Source organism: Odocoileus virginianus, chromosome 22, assembly GCF_023699985.2.
Source record: "Odocoileus virginianus isolate 20LAN1187 ecotype Illinois chromosome 22, Ovbor_1.2, whole genome shotgun sequence".
In the NCBI taxonomy this organism is placed as follows: Eukaryota; Metazoa; Chordata; class Mammalia; order Artiodactyla; family Cervidae; genus Odocoileus; species Odocoileus virginianus.
In genome coordinates, this window is record NC_069695.1 from 33,851,968 (window position 1) to 33,873,164 (window position 21,197).

Consider the following 21,197-nt stretch of genomic DNA (forward strand, 5'->3'; position numbering starts at 1 on the left):
ATATTACTCAGCCATTAAAAAGAATGCATTTGAATCAGTTCTAATGAGGTGGATGAAACTGGAGCCTATTATACAGACTGAAGTAAGTCAGAAAGAAAAAACACCAACACAGTATATTAATGCATATATATGGAAAGATGGTAACAATGACCCTATATGTGAGATAGCAAAAGAGACACAGATGTAAAGAACAGTCTTTTGGACTCTGTGGGAGAAGGCAAGGGTGGGGTGATTTGAGAGAATAGCATTGAAACATGTGTATTATCATATGTGAAACAGATTGCCAGCCCAGGTTCAATGCATGAAACAGGATGCTCTGGGCTGGTGTGCTGGGATGACCCTGAGGGATGGGATGGGGAGGGAGGTGGAAGAGGGGGTTCAGGATGAGGAACACATGTACACCCATGGCTGATTCATGTCAATGTATGGCCAAAACCACTACAATATTGTAAAGTAATTAGCCTCCAATTAAAATAAATTAATTTAAGAAAATAAAACAAAGGCAATGGAACTTACAAAAAAGTAGAGAAATATTTGCTTAAAAAAGAAAAAAAGATGCAAATTTATCCCAAAGAAACTATTGTTTTGAATTGTAGGGTATCATCATGCCTGTGGAAAAGTTTCTTCAATATATATATACATTTCTTTATTGCCTCAGGGGAATGTTACGTCTCCTTTTCCATTGAATACATACATATTTAGTTGTGTTTATATAAGAACAGAAGAACTTTTGAGCAGAAAAAAAGGAGGGACTCGAGGACAAGTGTGACTTTCTGACCTAAGATTTACAGTCTCCCCTTGATGTGGAGACAGTTATGCATGTAAATCTTTGAGCACTAAGAAGTGAATCTATTCCCTATGCTCTGTGCTATGTGGGGGGAAAAGAGAGCTCAGCAAGAACAGATGTGGCCATTCGCTCACTTACCCAATGAAAACAAGTAATTGCCATGGCAACTGGAGAATATTATGGGGGGCACAAACTGACCTCTAAGACTCAGCATGCTTTATGCCGTAGGAATCACATATGTATACTTGCTTGCGGTGTAGATTTCCTTCCTATGTACGCTACTACAGTATTAAAATACTAAATTTTTTTCCTGCCTCTAATACCCTCTAGTTTTATTTTGATCCCAAACTGAACAAACTGGAAAGAACATATAGTCCTTGATGTCAGAACTACAAAATGTGCTATTAAAAGATGTAAATAAATGGTGAACTATCACAAAAAGATGAAAGGATGCCTACTTACAAACAACTCAGGAAATAGAAAGCTCAGGTTATGTTTGAGAGCATTTCAGCTATCCTTTAAAATAGCTGCACACTGATCCAAAGGTGTATTCTTAGTTGTATTTGTTTAATCCCTTTGCCAACCACAGGTTCTTTCTGCTTGAAAAGCAACAACGAAACTGAAGGGTTTACCTGATTGCTGGAGCAAATGAAAATGATTGGTATTGATGCACTAAAGGTCAAAGTAAGTAGTTAGGCATCTGCAATGTTTACTGCTTTTCCTGTTATAGGAACTTGGAAACACACAACAAACATAATTACACTGTAATTACTCTGGTCAACAGTCTCTATATTGTGAACAATGTTTAAAACTTAACTTTGGCACATGGAAACCTGGGATTAGTTCAGCCTTACTAGAGAATTTCTCTAAATGTGAAAACAATTTTCTAGGAGCTGGAATTGGTAAAACTTCTGCAAGTTAGATTAATTTCCAGTCCCTGCCACCTGCTGAGTGGAGTCACCAGGAAGAGCAATGTATGTGGTGCGTGTGCCCCCTCACTTGTTTAAAAGAACCTAACTGAATCATGTTCTTACCTTCCCCTATTACAAAGAAAGTTGGTGTTATCTTGAAATATGAGAAATGACTGTCAAATGTTACTCATTTATGGAAGGAAAGGAAACATGCTAGTTAAGAATACCAATTACTTTAATTCTGAAACGTGAAATATATCTGTTTGCTCTTGGAGTTGCTTTGTGGTTCAGGGAAACTACCCCAAACTAGTAATAAATAGGCATTGATTTTGGCTGAATGTCCCCATAGATACTGGGTTTTTGGCCATTACATTTTCTTGATTTTAGTTCCAGCTTGTGTAAAGCAAGAAAAAGTTGATCTCTAAGACTGCTTTCAATGCCAAAATGTACAACTTTGGGAATCTAATCCTGAATCAGTACCATATAGTTCCATATATATTTTAAGAATTCAAAGCTCATTGATGTCATTGATCAAGGAAACATAATAATTATGATATATTCCCAAGGAGGTCAGTTTTCCAAATATGTTTTTCTTAAAAGTTAAATATTACTTCTCAGCTTGAATATTTAATTAGAGCTGTAAGTCAAGGAGAACTGGAACACAAATTATTGATATACTTCTTGGTCAATCAGAGGAGACATTATAATTAACATTTTTAATAATTAAGACATTTTATATATATAATCAAAATTAAAAGATAAACAAATAAAAGATATTTGCAACATAGTAAATATATTATTTAAATCTAAAATATATAAGGCTCTCATGCAGATAAATAAGAGAACAAAAGATGCTATAAAAATATGTATAGGAAAGTCACAAAAGAGAAAGTCTGAGTATCAGAAACAGTGCAATTAATGTTATAAGAAAATCTCTCACTCATTATGCTAATGTTTTACATCTACTATGATTATACATTCACTAATAAATGAGGAAACTGAAACTTCATTCATAGATTGTGGAAGTGTGCATTGGTGTAATCACTTTGTTCAACACTTTGAGGGAATCTAGTCATGTTGAAAATATCCATACCCTATAACCCAACAACTGTCATGATGTCTACCCTCTAACAAGGTCATAAACAGACAGATATGAAATTGTTCACTGAAAACCTTTTTATAACAGCAAAAAGATGCCGTCAGTATGGAAACAGGTTTTAAAATATAGAAGATTAGCAGAATGGAAGAGTGTACACTAATAAACTGAATAAAATAGGTCTATTTTTTGGCACAATAAATTTTTTAAAAGCCAGTAGCAGAGTGATTGAATAATATGCCATTTATATACAATTTTTGAAAGAGCTACAAATTGTATTATATTCATTGATGCACATATATATGCTAAAATATAAAATAAGAACTGATGGAATAAATATCAGATTCATAATAATTAAGAGTGAAATGGGAATGATGGACAATGGACATTTTTTCTGTTTTTTGGAAATGGAAATGTTAAATATACTTATAATTTTGCTTTTATTAATACTTATGAAGCAAATAATAAAATGCTAGTGTTTATTACTTTCAGCATGTAATTGTCTATAATACTTGTACTTTTCTGTTTTTAATTTTTTCAAAAATAATTTTGGAAATATGTGGTATTTAAGTACATCTAAATACTTGGTACTTCAAAGTAAGTAAGGATATTTAGGAACTGAAGAATATATTTAATTGGATCAGTCATGAAATCTGTACTAAATTCTCATGTATTTTTTGATCATATTATTTTTTGCTCTTGCAAGTGACAACAAAAACTAAAATGAACACACTGCCTCTTTACTTAACATAGGACAGAATGAATTTATTCAACAAAATTAATGCAAATTAAGCATTAGCTTAATATATAAAATCTAAAGAATGCTAACAAAGTGTCTGGAATTCCCAACTCCTCTGAGATGGGAGAGAGCTGCAGAATAATCTCCCACATATTTGCACATTAAAAGAGCACCTACAAACTGAAGGACCAAAGAATTCATGTTCTGATAAGTGAGTGTTTCATATTTTTATAGCATTTCAAACTTAAAGAACTGATAGATGTGTGACATTTACATTGCCTAAAATGTAGAGAGAAATATTGTGATTATATGTAGGGTATTCTGGTATTAAATCAGAAAATTTTAAAGTTTTAATTTGTACATTAAAACAGTAGAAATTACAGCATTTCTTGAATGTTATGTCCTTCAAAATAATCTGAATAATCTGTTTTTTAAAGAAACAAGTAAACAATTACCAGTACTTTGTAGAGAATGATAAACAAAATGACACGAGGTGGGTAGAAGCTCATTTGAGGATAGCTTTAAACTTTTCTGGCTTTAAAAACTTACCTTTAAAAAGTTATAAACCATCAAGTAAGCAAAGGGGAAAAATCCAGCAGATCTTTTTGTCAATAGGGCAAGATTTTTACTTTCTTGATTATCTGAAACCAGAACCAATAATCTTATTTCTAATGTCAGTAAGTGTTTCTTTGAATAGCAGTAGTCCATTTACAAAAAATGTACTTATCTGTGAAGGAGCTTGATTTCAAATATGAATCTTAAAAGAGTAAATATAAGGTTTCTGTAATTGGAGCCAGTCTGTGTTCCTGACAAAGGAACCAGGATAAAACTAGGAGAATGAAATGTAGTAGGGTCAGAACAAGAGAGAAGGTGGGAAATAAAAATTAACTTGGGATAAAATAGAGAAAAGTGGCTTGGGAAATAATTCAAGCAGGAAACAAAGAACATATCTGGGAAAAGAGAAAGGAGGAAAGGCCTAGGGAACCTGGACTTTGTTGACTCTGAGTTATTGTGGAGACTGGCTTGTCTTACATGGATGAAGCTAGTATTCAGGAAAAGTTCCCATCTTCAGCTAACCACACATGCAACAGAGTACTATTTTCGTCTAAATCAAGTTCCAAATGGGGCTTCCGCGGTCGCTCAGCTGTAAAAAATCCAGCTGCAATGCAGGAGACCCTAGTTTGATTCCTGGATTGGGAAGAGCCACTGGAGAAGGGATAGGCTACCCACTCCAGTATTCTGGCCTCGAGAATTCCATGAACTACAGTCCCTGGGGTTGCAAAGAGTCAGACGCGACTGAGCAACTTTCAGTTTCCAAATGTTTGGGAACTAGTGTGTTAAACTACAATACTCTGAAGAAAAGGAAAAAGAGGAGGTCATTGTTCATTATGGGACTTCAGTTCAGTTCAGTCTCTCAATCGTGTCCAACTATTTGCGACCCCATGGACTGCAGCATGGCAGGCTTCCCTGTCCATCACCAGCTCCCGAAGTATACTGAAGCTCATGTCCATTGAGTTGGTGATGCTATTCAACCATCTCATCCTCTGTCATCCCCTTCTCCTCCTGCCTTCAATCTTTCCCAGCATCAGGGTCTTCTAATGAGTCAGTACTTTGCATCAGGTGGCCAAAGTATTGGAGTTTCAGCTTCAGCATCAGTCCTTCCAATGAACACCCGGGACTTATCTCCTTCAGGATGGACTGGTTGGATCTCCTTGCAGTCCAAGGGATTCTCAAGAGTCTTCTCCAACACCACAGTTCAAAAGCATCAATTCTTCAGTACTCAGCTTTCTTTATAGTCCAAACTCACACCCATAACTGACTACTGGAAAAACCATAGCTTTGACTAGACATAGATTTGTTGGCAAAGTAATACCTCTGCTCTCTAATATGCTGTCTAGGTTGGTCATAACTTTCCCTCCAAGGAGCAAGCGTCTTTTAATTTCATGGCCTCAGTCACCATCTGCAGTATTTTGGAGCCCTCAAAAATAGTCTTTCACTATTTCCACAGTTTCGCTATCTATTTGCCATGAAGTGATGGGACCAGATGCCGTGATCTTAGTTTTCTGAATGATGAGTTTTAAGCCAACTTTTTCACTCTCCTCTTTCTCTTTCATCAAGAGGCTCTTTAGTTCCTCTTCACTTTCTGCCATAAGGGTGGTGTCATCTGCATATCTGAGGTTATTGATATTTCTCCCAGCAATCTTGATTCTAGCTTCTGCTGCCTCCAGCCCAGTGTTTCTCATGATGTACTCTGCATATAAGTTAAATAAGCAGGGTGACACCATACAGCGTTGACATACTCCTTCACGATTTGGAAACTGTGTTCCATGTCCTGTTCTAACTGTTGCTTCCTGACCTGCATACAGATTTCTCAAGAGGCAGGTCAGGTGGTCAGGTATTCCTATCCCTTTAAGAATTTTCCAGAGTTTGTTGTGGTCCACACAAAGGCTTTGGCGTAGTCAATAAAGAAGAAGTAGGTATTTTTCTGGAACTTTTTTGCTTTTTTGATGATCTAATGGATGTTGGTAATTTGATTTCTGCCTTTTCTAAATCCAGCTTGAACATCTGAAAGTTCACAGTTCACGTACTGTTGAAGTGTGGCTTGGAGAATTTTGAGCATTACTTTGCTAGTATGTGAGATGAGTGCAATTGTGCAGTAGGTTGAACATTCTTTGGCATTGCCTTTCTTTGGGATTGGAATGAAAACTGACCTTTTCCAATCCTGTGACCAGTGCTGAGTTTTCTAAATTTGCTGACATATTGAGTATCACTTTCACAGCATCATCTTTTAGGATTTGAAATAGTTCAACTGGAATTCCATCACCTCCACTAGCTTTCTTTGTGGTGATGTTTCCTAAGGCCCACTTGACTTCACATTCCAGGATGTCTGGCTCTAGGTGAATAATCACACCATCTTGATTATCTAGGTCGTGAAGATCTTTTTTGCATAGTTCTTCTGTGTATTCTTGCCACCTCTTAATATCTTCTGCTTCTGTTAGGTTCATACCATTTCTGTCCTTAATTGTGCTCATCTTTGCATGAAATTTTCCTTTGCTATCTCTAATTTTCTTGAAGAGATGTCTAGTCTTTCCCATTCTATTGTTTTCCTCTATTTCTTTGCATTGATCACTGAGGAAGACTTTCTTATCTCTCCCTGCTATTCTTTGGAACTCTGCATTTAATTAGGTATATCTTTCCTTTTCTCCATTGCCTTTCGCTTCTCTTCTTTTCTCAGCTATTTGTAAGGCCTCCTCAGAGAACCATTTTCCTTTTTTCATTTTTTTTCCCTTGAGGATAGTCTTGATCCCTGCCTCCTGTACCACGTCATGAACCTCTGCCCATAGTTCTTCAGGTACTCTGTCTAACAGATATAATCCCTTGAATTTATTTGTCACTTCCACTGTACAATTGTAAGGGATTTGATTTAGGTCATACCTGAATGGTCTAGTGGTTTTCCCTACTTTCTTCAATTTAAGTCTGAATTTGGCAATAAGGAGTTCATGGTGTGTGCCACAGTCAGCTCCCTGTGTTGTTTTTGCTGACTGTATAGAGCTTCTCCATCTTTGACTGCAAAGAATATAATCAATCTGATTTCAGTATTGACCATCTGTTGATGTCCATGTGTAGAGTCTTCTCTTGTGTTGTTGGAAGAGGGTGTTTGCTATGATCAGTGCGTTCTCTTGGCAAAACTCTGTTAGCCTTTGCCCTGCTTCATTCTGTACTCCAAGGCCAAACTTGCCTGTTACTCCAGGTATCTCTTGACTTCCTACTTTTGCATTCCAGTCCCCTATAATGAAAAGGACATCTTTTTTGGGTGTTAGTTCTAAAAGGTCTTATAGGTCTTCATAGAACCGTTCAACTTTAGCTTCTTCAGTGTTACTGATCGGGGAATAGACTTGGATTACTGTAATATTGAATGGTTTGCCGTGGAAAAAACAGAGATCATTCTTTCATTTTTGAGATTGCATCCAAGTACTGCAGTTTGGACTCTTTTGTTGACTATGATGGCTACTCCATTTCTTCTAAGGGATTCCTGCCCACAGTAGTAGATATGATGGTCATCTGAGTTAAATGCACCCATTCCAGTCCATTTTAGCTCACTGATTGCTAAAATGTCGATGTTCACTCTTGCCATTTCCTGCTTCACCACTTCCAATTTGCCTTAATTCGTGGACCTAACATTCCAGGTTCCTATGCAATATTGCTGTTTACAGCAACGGATTTTACTTCCAACACCACAACTGGGTGTTGTGTTTGCTTTGGCTCCGTCTCTTCATTCTGGAGTTATTTCTCCACTGATCTCCGGTAACATATTGGGCACCTATGAACCTGGGGAGTTCATCTTTCAGTGTCCTATCTTTTTGTCTTTTCATACTGTTCGTGGGATTCTCAAGGCAAGAATACTGAAGTGGTTTGCCATTCCCTTATCCAGTGGACCACATTTTGTCAAAACTCTCTGCCATGACCTGTCCATCTTGGGTGGCCCTACACAGCATGACTTATAGTTTCATTGAGTTAGACAGCTGTGGTCCATGTCATCAGACTGGTTAACTTCCTGTGATTGTGGTTTTCAGTCTCTCTGCCCTCTGATTGGGAAGGATAAGTAGTTTATGGAAGCTTCCTGATGGGAGAGACTGACTAAGGGGGAAATTGGGTCTTGTTATGATGGGAAAAGGAGTAAGTCAATGCTGTATATTGTCACCCTGATTATTTAAATTATATGCAGATTACATCATGAGAAACGCTGGGCTGGAGGAAGCACAAGATGGAATCAAGATTGCTGGCAGAAATAATAACCTCAGATTTGCAGATGACACCACCCTTATGGCAGAAAGTGAAGAGGAACTAAAAAGCCTCTTGATGAAAGTGAAAGAGGAGAGTGAAAAAGTTGGCTTAAAGCTTAACATTCAGAAAACTAAGATCATGGCATCTGGTCCCATCACCTCATGGGAAATAGATGGGGAGACAGTGGAAACAGTGTCAGACTTTATTTTTGGGGGCTCCAAAATCACTGCAGATGATGACTGCAGCCAAGAAATTAAAAGATGCTTATTCCTTGGAAGGAAAGTTATGACCAACCTAGATAGCATGTTAAAAAGCAGAGACATTACTTTGCCAACAAAGGTCCGTCTGGTCAAGGCTATGGTTTTTCCAGTGGTCATGTATGGATGTGAAAGTTGGACTGTGAAGAAAGCCGAGCACCGAAAAATTGATGCTTTTGAACTATGGTGTTGTAGAAGACTCTTTTTTTTTTTTTGGAGAAGACTCTTGAGAGTCCCTTGGACTGCAAGGAGATCCAACCAGTCCATCCTGAAGGAGATCAGTCCTGGGTGTTCATTGAAAGGATTGATGCTGAAGCTGAAACTCCAATACTTTGACCACCTCATGCGAAGAGTTGACTTGTTGGAAAAGACCCTGATGCTAGGAGGGATTGGGGGCAGGAAGAGAAGCGACCACAGAGGATGAGATGGCTGGATGGCATCACCGACTTGATGGACATGAGTTTGAGTAAACTCCGGGAGTTTGTGATGGACAGGGAGGCCTGGCGTGCTGCGATTCATGGGGTCACAAAGGTTGGACATGACTGAGTGACTGAACCGAACTGAACTGAACTGATGATGTGAGGGGCCATGTTCAGTAAATCTCTAATCCAATTTTCTGTTGATGGGTGGGGCTGATGGGTGGGGCTGTGTTCCCTCCCTGTTATTTACCTGAGGCCAAACTATGGTGGAGGTAATGAAGATAATGGCAACCTCCTTCAAAAGGTCCTATGAAAGAACTGCTAGACTCAGTGCCCCCAGCCCTGCAGCAGGCCACCACTGACCCACACCTCTGCCAGAGATTCCTGGACTCTTACAGGCAATTATTGGGCATTATGGGACTTAAATTTCGCCTAAAGGACCCCATCACATAAAAGTGTTCAACCAGAAATTTCTGGAAGGGTCCTCTCATCCTTTATTAACTACAAAATAAACACCTCTCTAAAAGCCCTAAAATTCAAATCAACTTGTGCTCTGTTTAAAGTAGAATTAATTGTAATTTAAGTGGTCCAGACGTCTTAGAAGAGTCAGTTAGCTTTTCCTCAATAGCATGAGTTTATTCCATCACAAAAGTTAATACCAAAGGGTAAACAGTATTTGGAGATTTTGGTTAAGAGAAAAAATTAGGAAAACATTACTGAAAAGGAAAGAATGTTAAGAAGAAAGTAATTGCCCATATATCTTTCTAGAATTTTATTCATTAAATCAATAGGGGGGAAAAGTCCTTGTGTGTTAAAGACACTTGTCCTAAGAGTGATTTTCAAACTTGAGCCTGAATCAGCATCATCTGGAGAGCTTATAAGTTCCTAGGTTCCACCCATAGAATTTCTCATTCAGTAGGTGCCAGATGTGGTGGAGAATCTATTTCCATGTGCTGCTACTTCTACACCAAGAACGTCACTGTGAAAACTCATACATTGATGTATGAGTTAAACATGGCCAAGTTTGTAACTGGAGTTTTGTAAGCTGGAATCAAGATGGCCAGGAGAATATCAACCACCTCAGATATGCAGTTAATACCACTCTAATGGCAGAAAGCAAAGAGGAACTAAAGAGCCTCTTGATGATGGTGAAAAAGAATGAGAAGGGTGGCTTGAAACTCAACATTCAAAAAATTAAGATCGTGCCATCTGGTCCCATCGCTTCATGGAAAAAAAGAAGGAGAATAAGTAGAAGTGACAGATTTTGTTTTCTAGGTATCCAAAATCACTGCAGATGATGACCACAGCCATGAAATTAAAAGATGCTTGCTCCTTGGAAGGAAAGCTTTGATAAACCTAGACAGTGTACTAAAAAGCAGAGACATTTCTTTGCCGACAAAGATCCATAGTATCAAAGCAATTGTTTTCCCAATAGTCATGTACCGATGAGAGAGTTGGACCATAAAGAACACTAAGCACTGAAGAATGGATGCTTTCAAAGTGTGGTGCTGGAAATGACTCTTGAGAGTCCCTTGGACTGTGAGGAGATCAAACCAGTCCATCCTAAAGAAAATCAACTCTAAATATTAATTGAAAGGACTGATGGTGCAGCTGTAGCTCCAATACTTTGGCCACCTAATGCAAAGAACAGACTCACTGGAAAAGATCGTGATGCTGGGAAAGATTGAGGGCAGGAGGAGAATGGAGCAGCAGATGAAGAGGTGGTTGGACGGCATCGCCAACTCAGTGGATGAGTTTGAGCAAACCCTGGGAGGTAGTGGAGGGCAGAGGAGCCTGGCATGTTACCGTCCATGGAGTTGCAAAGACTCAGACCTGATTTAGTGGCTGAACGACAATTTTGTAATGGAAATTCTAAGAATATAACCTAGATATTTCAACAGATTTTTGCTTGTTTCTAGCCTTCTCCTTTTTGGTGGTGTTAGTAGAGGGAACCAGATGGTCACCTAGACAGGATAACTGAAGAGTAAGATAAATTCTCCTCACTGAAGGTTATTTCTCAATAATTTGACACAAGACAGCCCTCCCAGGTGGAGAGTATAGTCACTTAGAACAGATTTATTCACCAGACCTTCCAGGAAAACTCTCACCAGAAAACCATTTGGAATTGCTGTGGATTGTCATCACATAGGATCATCCAGACAGAGAAGAGTCAATTTTTAATAACTTGTTGAGTTAAGGAGCATTGTTCCAATTCACATAAAGTTATCATTCAGAAACAACGTGCCAGCCTAATCCACTGTTAGTGTTCATAAAACATGTTGAACATATCATTTCTAGAGAAAAACCTAAATTAATTCCAATGATCACAAGTAACTCATTGGTCTGTGTGAAAAGAAAGACCAAGAAACATTAGGGACATCCCTGGTGGTCCCCTGGCTAAGACTCCCTGCTCCCAGAGCAGGGGCTACAGGTTCAATCCCTCTAGGGATGTAGGGAACTAGATCCCACTGCCCCGACTAAAGATCATGCATTTGGCAACAAAGATTGAAGATCTCACATACCACAACTAAGACCTGGTGCAGCTAAATAAATAAATAATTTTTTTTTAAAGAAAGAAACAGACTTCAAAAGTTGATGTCAAGTGAGTAGGCAGTTAGAGATTTACTACATCAAAGCTATATAGACTTAAAATGCTTGCTCTTAAAGACATGCATTATTGGTATTTCTATTTAAGTCCTTCTTCCAGGTAGATTGTAGACCCCTAGAAAACAGAGAGCATGCCTGACTTGTCTAATATTTTGCCATGACCACAACTAAGTTCTGACTTTTAAGAGGGAAATCCTATTTGTGAAACACAAAGAAGGTCTCTCTTATTCATTCAGACTGAGAAAATATACACTTCTTTGGAGCTCTGTGAGCTATCATATTTCCTGTGGTACAATTTTGACTAAATTCTTAGTTAACTCATTACATCAGAGCTCTACTGAAAGTTTTCTGGTAAAATGGGAGTAGGAAACATTCATCTCTGTGCTTTTATATTCCTCCGGTCTTAAGATGGCTGTGGATTAGGTGAAAATATCAAGTGATCCAGGTAAAATACAGAATTTAATCTAAATACAAAAGTATATTCTCCACTACCTCTTTTCCAAAAGCTACACTTCAGAAACTTGGAAATTAATGATGACTTTCAGCCAGTGATACGTTGGATGGGGCTGAATCACATCTGCCGATAAGAGTGGATGGTGCCTATCCCTTCCCAAATCTGTTCAGTGATGTTGGAAGTTTGAAATTAGCCTTGGTGAGAATATTTACAGAGATGGCAAACCCTGCAAATCAAGACTTCTGGTTTCCTAGAGAGCCAGTTGCTAGACATTTGCAAATATAGCTCAACACAATAGTACAGCATGTGTTTGTGGCAAGTCAACAAGTTTCTGGACTGATTGCCCAGAGGGTGTCCCTGTTTCTTATCTGTGTTCAGAGTCATAATGTTTGGTGAAAGTACATATGCACTCCAACTGATGCACTGCTGAACCCTGCCCAGCTGTGGTAGAAATATCAGGGAAACTCTTCTCTGAAGCATTTGTTGATTTGGTAAGGAGATGGTAGAATCTAAATTAAAGAGGCCAATGCCAACTGATTGTTTTCTGCATGTAGCAACAGCTTTTCCCCAGACCAGTTAATAAATCAACTTTATTTTACATAGCAGCACTTTAGAAAGTGTTTGTCGCTCAGGCGTGTCCAACTCATTGTGACCCCATGGACTATAGCCCGCCAGGCTCCTCTGACCCTGAAATTCTCCAGGCAAGAATACTGGAGTGGGTTGCCATTCCCTTCTCCAGGGGATCTTCCCAACTCAGGAATCGAACCTAGGTCTCTCACATGGCAGGCAGATTCTTTACCATCTGAGCCATCAGGGAAACCTTTAGTTTATAGGAAAAGTTCGGCAATATCAGCTGTATGATCTTATGTCCTTAACCTCTTTTAGATCCTTTGTTTTCCTGTCTCTAAAATGGAGAAAACCCTTCTTTGTTTACCTTGAAGGTTTGTTGTAGGAATCAAGAGATAATACATGTCAAATGCTATGTAAACTTCAAATCAGTATGCCCATATTTAGTGTGAGAGCTATTTCCTAAAAGTAGGAAAGATAACCATGCAATTCTTCTTATCTCTAATGACATTTTGAAAGCAACACAAGTATTTCTATGGTTAATACAAGTAAAGATTGCAGCTTTTTCTACTTTACTATTCAGATACATCTGTCAAAGTTACATAGTAATATCATGCACTTGTTTTATATAGTTTATATGAAATCATCTTGGAACAAAATCTGGGGTCCGCCAGGCACCCCTGTCCATAGGATTTCCCAGGCAAGAATACTGGAGTGGGTAGCCGTTTCCGTCTTCAGGGGATCTTCCCATCCCAGGGATCAAGCCCATGTCTCTTGCATCGCAGGCAGATTCTTTACCATATGAGCCTCCAAGGGAAGCCCCAAAAATAGTAATAGATAAAATAAATTTATCAATCCAATATTCAGGGAGATAAGACATAGAAGGAAGCGATTAATGACAACAGTGACCTTTTCATTTGAAGGATTTCAAAACACTTTGTAAACAATAAAATTATGATATTTTTTACTTTACAGTATTTATTGTGTTTATTCCCCTTCAACTTGCCTTATTCAATGAAATAATCCGCTTACTTAACTTCCTAGTGCACTTCATTAAATTAACTCTAAAATATCTTGTTAGAGGTAATTTAGCCAACAAAAAGCTCAATATTGTATTCATTAACATCCATTTAGTCAAAGAGACTGTGGTGGATTTACCCATGGATTCATCCAGAATGTGTAGTAAAACTTCAAAGACAGAGCAGTAAATTGATTAGGGGATGAAGGAAAGAAATTTGTTTTTAAAACCTGAATCACCTGGCCAATTAGCATAAAATCAGGCTGGGGATATGACTTCTGCAATCAAATGATTCTGAGTTCAATTTGCCAAAAGACAATTTTGCCTAAGGCACTGAATTTACGGCTACATTCTGTATTCTGAGTTTAGTACTACACTCATATGTAATTCAAATAGTGTATGCTTTCTTTTAAACTACCACATGAATGATTCTATATGAAAGGCATAATTATGACAAGGAAGTTTCAGAAAGAAAGTGAATAATTGCTCTAGTCCTTCTAGACAGTCACTATGAAGCTACTGGTCGTTCTTTATATATTAGGGATGTGTGTGTGTGTGTTAGTCATTCAGTTGTGTCCGATTCTTTGTGACCCCATGGATTATACCACATGAGGCTCCTCTATCCATGGAATTCTCCAGGCAAGAATACTGGAGTGGGTAGCCATTCCCTTCTCCAGGGGATTTTCCCAACCCAGGGATCGAACGTGGGTCTTCTGCGTTGCAGGCAGATTCTTTACCATCTGAGCCACGAGGGAAGCCCATATATTAGGGATACTAGCCTTTAACTATGCTGTAAACTTAAATTTTTCTCCAGTTTCCTTTGTTTTTAGATTGCTTTATTGTGTTTTCATCACCCAAAAGTTTGGATTTTTCTAATATAATAGAATTTGGCAACTTTTCAATATTATATCTGCATTGTGAGTCATATTTAGAAAGTCTTTTCTACACCCAAGTTTTTGAGGAACTTGCACAACTTGTCTTTTTCTATTTGTATGCATTTTTATATGGATGTCCCTGATACAATTGAATTTTTTTTACATATAGTGTCTGGTATGAATCATCATCTTCATCTTTTTTAAAATGGCTAGCCAATGATCTCAGCATCATTGAGAAAAAGCTTACCTTTGCCCAATGATTTGTGATGCCATGTCTGTTATGTACTTAATTTCCATATGTACCTTGGTCTGTTTCTGAAATTTCTGTTATACACTGGTTATATCTGTTTATGAGTTAATACTATACTGCCTTCATTGTGGGGGCGATTTCGTGTTTTAATATCTTGTGGGTCTATTACAGGGTTTCTTCTTTTTTTTTTCTTGTTATTCTTGCATTATTATTTTTCCCATGAAATTTAATATCAAATTTTCTAGCTGCATAAAACTAGTTTGTTGGTTTCAAATACTTCAATAATTTAAGAATACTTTAAAGAATTGTATAAAGTTTAAAAATTACTTTAGGGAGAACTGACATCTTTGTGATATTGACTTCTTCTGCTGAAGAAAAGGGATGCGTTTTCTTTGTACAAATCTACATGTGTGTCTTTTAGGACTATTTTGGTTTTGCTCATGTGTTAAATTAATTTCCAAGTATTTTAATTCTCTTTAGTGATTAAAAATGAGGTGCTTGCTAACATTTTTGCTAGGTGGTTATTTATATATATGAAAATCTGATTTTTTTAAATAGCATTTGTATACCTTGCTACCTTACTCATTTTTTGTGTTTGACAATATGATAATTGATTCTCTCGTGTTATCTAGGTATACTATTGTATCTTTGCTAGTGGGGAATTTTTACTTCTTTTTAATTCAGATGTCTCACTGCTTTCTTTTATCAAATTACATTAGGTAATACCTCCAATACGGTGTTGAATAACTAAATAACAGAGAGGCAAGAGAGGGGAGAGTAGGACTATTTCTCTTTACCTAATATATGTCTATGTCTGTATTTGTATCTAACCTACATAAATAATCAACCTTGCTTTCCTGAAATAAATACCACTTACTCACTCCAGTGCTCTTGCCTGGAAAATCCCACTGACAGAGGAGGCTGGTAGGCTACAGTCCATAGGGTTGCAAAGAGTCAGACACAACTGAGCAACTTTACTTACTTACTTACCTTTCATTATGCGTGTGTGTGTGTGCGCGCGCTTAGTCATTCAGTCATGTCCGACTTTTTACAACCCTTTCAACTGTAGACCACCAGGCCATACAGTGGGTAATGAATATTCTATTTACTGGTTTGTAAGTTTTTGTGCTATCTTTATTTGGTTTAATTATTGATTTTAAACTAGCTTCAAAAAAAGTCGGGGTGTATTTCTTCATTTACCCCTCTCAAAACATTTTATTTGGCATTGTGATTATCTGTTCTTCAGAAGTTTGTATGTTTCTTTTGGGAAACTGACTGGACTGGGTCCTTTATTATAGAGTTGTTGCTGTTTATTCACTAAGTCATGTCTGACTCTTTTGCAAGCCCATTAACTGTAGCCCGCCAGGTTCCTCTGTCCATGGGGGTTTCCAAGCAAGAATACTGGAGTGGTTTGCCATTTCCTTCTCCAGGGGATCTTCTTGACCCAGGGATCAAACTCACATCTCCTGCATTGGCAGGCAGATTCTTTACCACTGAGCCACCTGGGATGCCCTTTATTGTACAGTAGTTTCTTAGTAATGTTTAAAATACTTTCTACAGAAATTAATGTGCTAAGCTTCTTACCTCTAAAAGATCAGTTTTGTTAAAAGTTATTTTCCTATATGCATTAATTTAAGCAAGGCTTTCAAATTTATTTTCACAGAGGCTTTCAAAGAATCCTCTTTCAATATTTTATTAAATGCTTCTTCTATTTCAATGTTATTACCTTTATGCCATTTCTCACTTTGTATGTCTGTGTTTTCTCCATTTTCTTTATTAATTAAGTAGAAGTCTACCACCATTAGGTAGAAGTTCATTATATTATGTAAATATTCTGTTGTTTTCCAAAGAACCAATATATTTATTAGTCAAAGTTATCACTTTTTTGTGCTGTGTCACATTAAGTTCTTTTTTAAAAATATACTTTATTAAAGTATGACCATCACACAAAAGGCTATTCCTATTTAATACATACCAGTTAATGATTTGGAGACACATGTACACCATGATACCATCACGATGTTTGTCCTAAATATGCCCATCCCCTATATAAATTTCCCCTAGCCCTCTCTATTTGTTGTTATTATTATTTTTGTGATAGGAGTACTTAACATAAGGTATACACTTTAAGGCAATTTTTAATTTGCAAAAAATTAGCAGACACAAACCTCAGTTAAACAGAGTTGGGAGATCAGAAAGGGAAGCTCTCACATCCTGGAATGATATCAGAGCCGACGGGGAAGAAGAAAGACTCCTCCTTCCTTGCGAGGACTCAGCCGATGAAAAGCCGTGTACTCTTGTGCTGAAGTCACCCCACCTCTCTTTCCCTCTCTATATAAGTGCTTTTCTTTTGCTGTGCGGCGGCAGCTAACCTGTAGCTTGTCACCAGGGCTTCCCTGATGGCTGAGTCAGTAAAGAAACTGTCTGCATGCAGGAGACCTGGGTTTGATCCCTGGGTGGGGAAGATTCCTCTGGAGAAAGGAATGGAAACCCACTCCAGTATTCTTGCCTGGAGAATCCCATGCACAGAGGAGTCTGGTAGTGTCGCAAAGAGTCGGACATGACTGAGTTACTAACACTTTCACTTTCATTTGTCATGGTTGTAGACTCCAAACTGTAAATCTCTGCTGATCCCAAATAAACTCATCTTTTCTAGAGACATACCTAGCAGGCTGTTTGTTTTAGGTCTACCTTTGGTGGCCCCTGCAAGGGATGAGAGAACCCCCAACAGCTCTGAGCCCAGTGAGAAAACAGGCCTTGTACTCACAATTGAGCCCATTGCTGCGCACTGCTTGTCTCTCCAACCCTGGATTTTGAAGGTACCTCTTTTTTTTTGGATGCAAGCTCCACCCTCTGCTTCTGGAGCTCTCCAGGCTTTGTTTGGGATCTATTATAAGGTTTTATTTCTCTAGGTAAGGCTTTGTTCTGTAGGCAAGTATTCATTTGGCACTTTGGTCTGATTTTGAAATCAGACTGTTTTAACCAAAGCTAGCTGAAAATGCTTTTCACTCTTTCCCTCTGGAGCAGGGCTACTTCTCTGAATCTGTGTTGGTTTTTCAGCCTTGGCCTATAATTTTGGAAAGAGCTATTCTCTGAAAACTGGCTGGGACAAAAGCCTTTAGCCTGACTTCTCCAGGACCAAGCTGTCTCTTTAGAACTGGCTCAGATTAGCTGGTTTGCATTGAGCTGTTTGAGCTGTAAATTGTTTGAGCTATTTGAAAATTGTTCTTTAGAGAAAACTGTCTGAGAAAAGAGATCCAAGTTATATAAATATTTTAAGGATGCTCCCCTACAGGGACTGGCCGATTTTATTTTTAAAAGCTTCAGTCATTCCTGACGCATGCTTTCAACAAAATGGACAAAGGAGGCCAAACATAATTTAGAATATCAATAGCCATTATGAGAAATTTTTGAAATGCACAAACTTAATTTCCTTAAAACCCAATTGGACTCCAGAAGCTCAAACATTTCCAGGACTTAGTGGGATGCTTATTTCATTTGTTTTTTCGAGGCTTTCCAATGTTATCAGGAACCTACGATTGCCTCCCCACAAAAGACTTTGAGATTAACTGAGGCAAGCAAAGTATTAAAGGAAAATAAAATTGATCCCAAAGCTGCGAGTTCTTTTTCCTTGGCTCCTCTATCTCAGGCTGTGCCTCCGCCACCATCTTGAGTCTCTTCCTCAGCTCCTTGCCCTCAGACTCACCTCTGGCTCCTTCTTTCTCCTTCCCTTCTCCACTATCGGTGCCTTCTCTAAACCTCAGCTTCCCCAAGCTAATTATCTTGTCAAACTTCGCTTTCTCTCAGAAACTCTCTTCCACTCACTTTTCCTCTGGACTTGTCAGAACCTGCCCCTTTAAAAGTAAGCCTTATGGGGATCCAGAAGGGAAACCCTTAATTTCTTGTATTCCCTGGGCTCAAGCTGAACTGTGAGGCATAGTCAGATTTTCCCAAAGTAACCAAAGATCTTCCCAGATCTGATGAGGATTTTAATAGTCATTCAAACTTATCAGTCTGGTTTCCTTCACTTATATCGGCTGGTTCATATACTTAGTGAAAGTCAGGCCTAGCATTGGATGACAACTGCTAATTGGGAAAATCCTGAAGAGTTGCTCAAATTACAACCGGGAGACCAGCCCATGAATTATTATACGACTAGGCTCCATTATTGAGCACTTCTGAGGGCTTTTCAAGAGCCTGTTGATTGGAACAAAATTCAGGCTTGCATGCAAAAATCTCATGATCCTGTTCATGAATATTACAATCCACTTCAGAGAGTTTTTAAGGAAACAACTGGGTAGCTTTTAATTGTTATGATTATTAATGGACTGAACCATGACCTTTTCCTTCTAGTAAAAAAGACCAGGATGGACTAGGAAACTGTGTGTACTCCGGATTGAGTTAATCTGGCAAATGAGCCCACTCCCAGTCTAGATTTCAAAGGAAGACCACCAAAACTCTTGATCATCAACTGTAGTAAGTGAAGGCTCCTAAATGAAACCCACACCCTCCTAGTTTCTGCTGTTATTGCAAAGAGTCAGGACATTGAAAATGAGATTTTTACAAATTTAAGCAGTTTAGTAACTTTTTAGCCCCCTAACTATACTTTCCAGTGTCCTCCCAATTCTCGGTGATCGGGCTCTGAGAAACTGCAAGAGCTTTCCTAGTCTTCTCTTGAAATCAGTCAGAGAAACATTTCTCTAACTGGGGATGAATCTCTTTCAGTCCTAATGTATATCAGAGCCACACTCTCGATGTTCAATCCCAGTGCTATAAAGCAGCCCCTGCCTCAGAGTACTGAAGCAGTTCAAATAGCTAAAACGAACTTCACAAAGTTCCTGTCTCTGATCCTATTCCCATTTGTTTAGGCTCTTTGAGATAGACACATTCTTTTCTCCTTAGTTTCTCCACCCATGATCCATTTATTAGGCCAAGAATTCTTTGAGAAGTATCATACTGGAATTTATCCCAAAAGAGAACAGTGGGTCTAGAAACTGGTGATAGTTATCGAAGTAACCAACCAGGTGAATGAAATGAAACTTTGACATATTTGTTCCATCTCTGATGATACTGAGCAGATTCAGAAAATATTGGTCATTTGTCCCTGTTGAATTCACTATCACTTTTCTTATGAGCACAGTCTTTAACTGATATTGGCCAAAGTCACAGAGCACCTACCATCAAGATTCTGTCTGTCAAATAGGTCTGTCAAAACCTTCTTCCAAATTAATCAATACCCTATAAGTAAAGAAACCCATTATAGGAGATTAATAGTGTCAAGACCTCATTATCCATCGTACTGGCCTTTGTAACTGTTCTTTTTTACTGGTGAGAAAACTTATAGGCTGAGGGTGGAGATTTGTCCAGGACTTCTGAGCAATAACACTGTTATCCCTTAATACCCTATTGTTCCTAAACCTCATACATTACTAACATCCATGGGAATTACCAGAAGTAAATTCTTTACTGTAACTGATTATGCAGTGCATTTTTTAGTATTCCATTTGATAAAGCTCACCAATATCTTTTTGCCTTCACTTGGGAAGAAAAGCAATTCATCTGGGCAGTGATGCTTCAGGGTTTTCTGAGAGTCCTTTTTGTTTTTTTTGCAAATCCTGAAGGCTGATCTGAATGACATAAAGTTCCCCAGTGGTTTGATTTTGTTGCAATATGTGGATGATTTGCTTCTTTGCTCTCCTTCTCAAGCCTCCTCACAGAAATACAGCATCCACTTGCTGAAGCTTTTAGCCTTAAAGGGACATAAGGTCATCAAAGAAAATTGCAGTTTGACCAAACCTAGATTTGATATTTAGGGCATGTGCTATCAAAACAAGTCTATATCTAAATAGACTTCATGGTGTCCTAAGTTTTTCAAAGCTCAAAGCTAAGAAGCAGGTGCGAGGTTTTCTCAGACCAGTTGGTTACTGCTGAAACTGTATTTCAGTTTTCTCTCTTATAGCCAATCTCCATATGTTTTGTTAAAATAAAAATGACCCCAACCCAGTTTTATGGGAAGAACCAAATGACATAGTCTTCAGGGTTTTAAAGGACAGTTTGATGAAACTACCTGCCATTAGGCATACTGTTTATTGTATTCACTTTTCCTTTTTGTAGATGAAAACTACCTTTGGGGTATTCAAGCCAGCTTGCCTCCTATGAAGTCTTTTTGTTAATTGTTCCTCACACAACTCTTTTACATTGTAAAAACCTTAACACAAACACACACCCGCCTCATAGATCACAGCCTTGTTGTGGTGAAGGGGCTTATATAACTCAATGAAACTATAAGCCATGCCTGGCAGGTCCACCCAAGACAGAGTGATCATAAGTGGAGAATTCTGAAAAAAAAAATAGTCCACTGGAAGAGGGAATGGCAAACCACTTTAGTATTCTTGCCACAAGAACCCCATGAATGAAAAGGCCAAAAGTACA

At 38.2% G+C, this 21,197-nt stretch overlaps 1 long non-coding RNA gene across 1 annotated transcript in view; it reads left to right on the plus strand.

Moving 5' to 3' along the window:
• LOC110146484 (uncharacterized) overlaps positions 1-1,459 on the plus strand; it is a 36,916-nt gene extending 35,457 nt beyond the window's left edge. Inside the window, exon 3 of the long non-coding RNA XR_002316569.2 lies at positions 1,377-1,459. This is a non-coding gene — a long non-coding RNA (uncharacterized lncRNA). The remainder of the gene's footprint in view (positions 1-1,376) is intronic.
• The last annotated feature ends 19,738 nt before the right edge of the window (positions 1,460-21,197 follow it).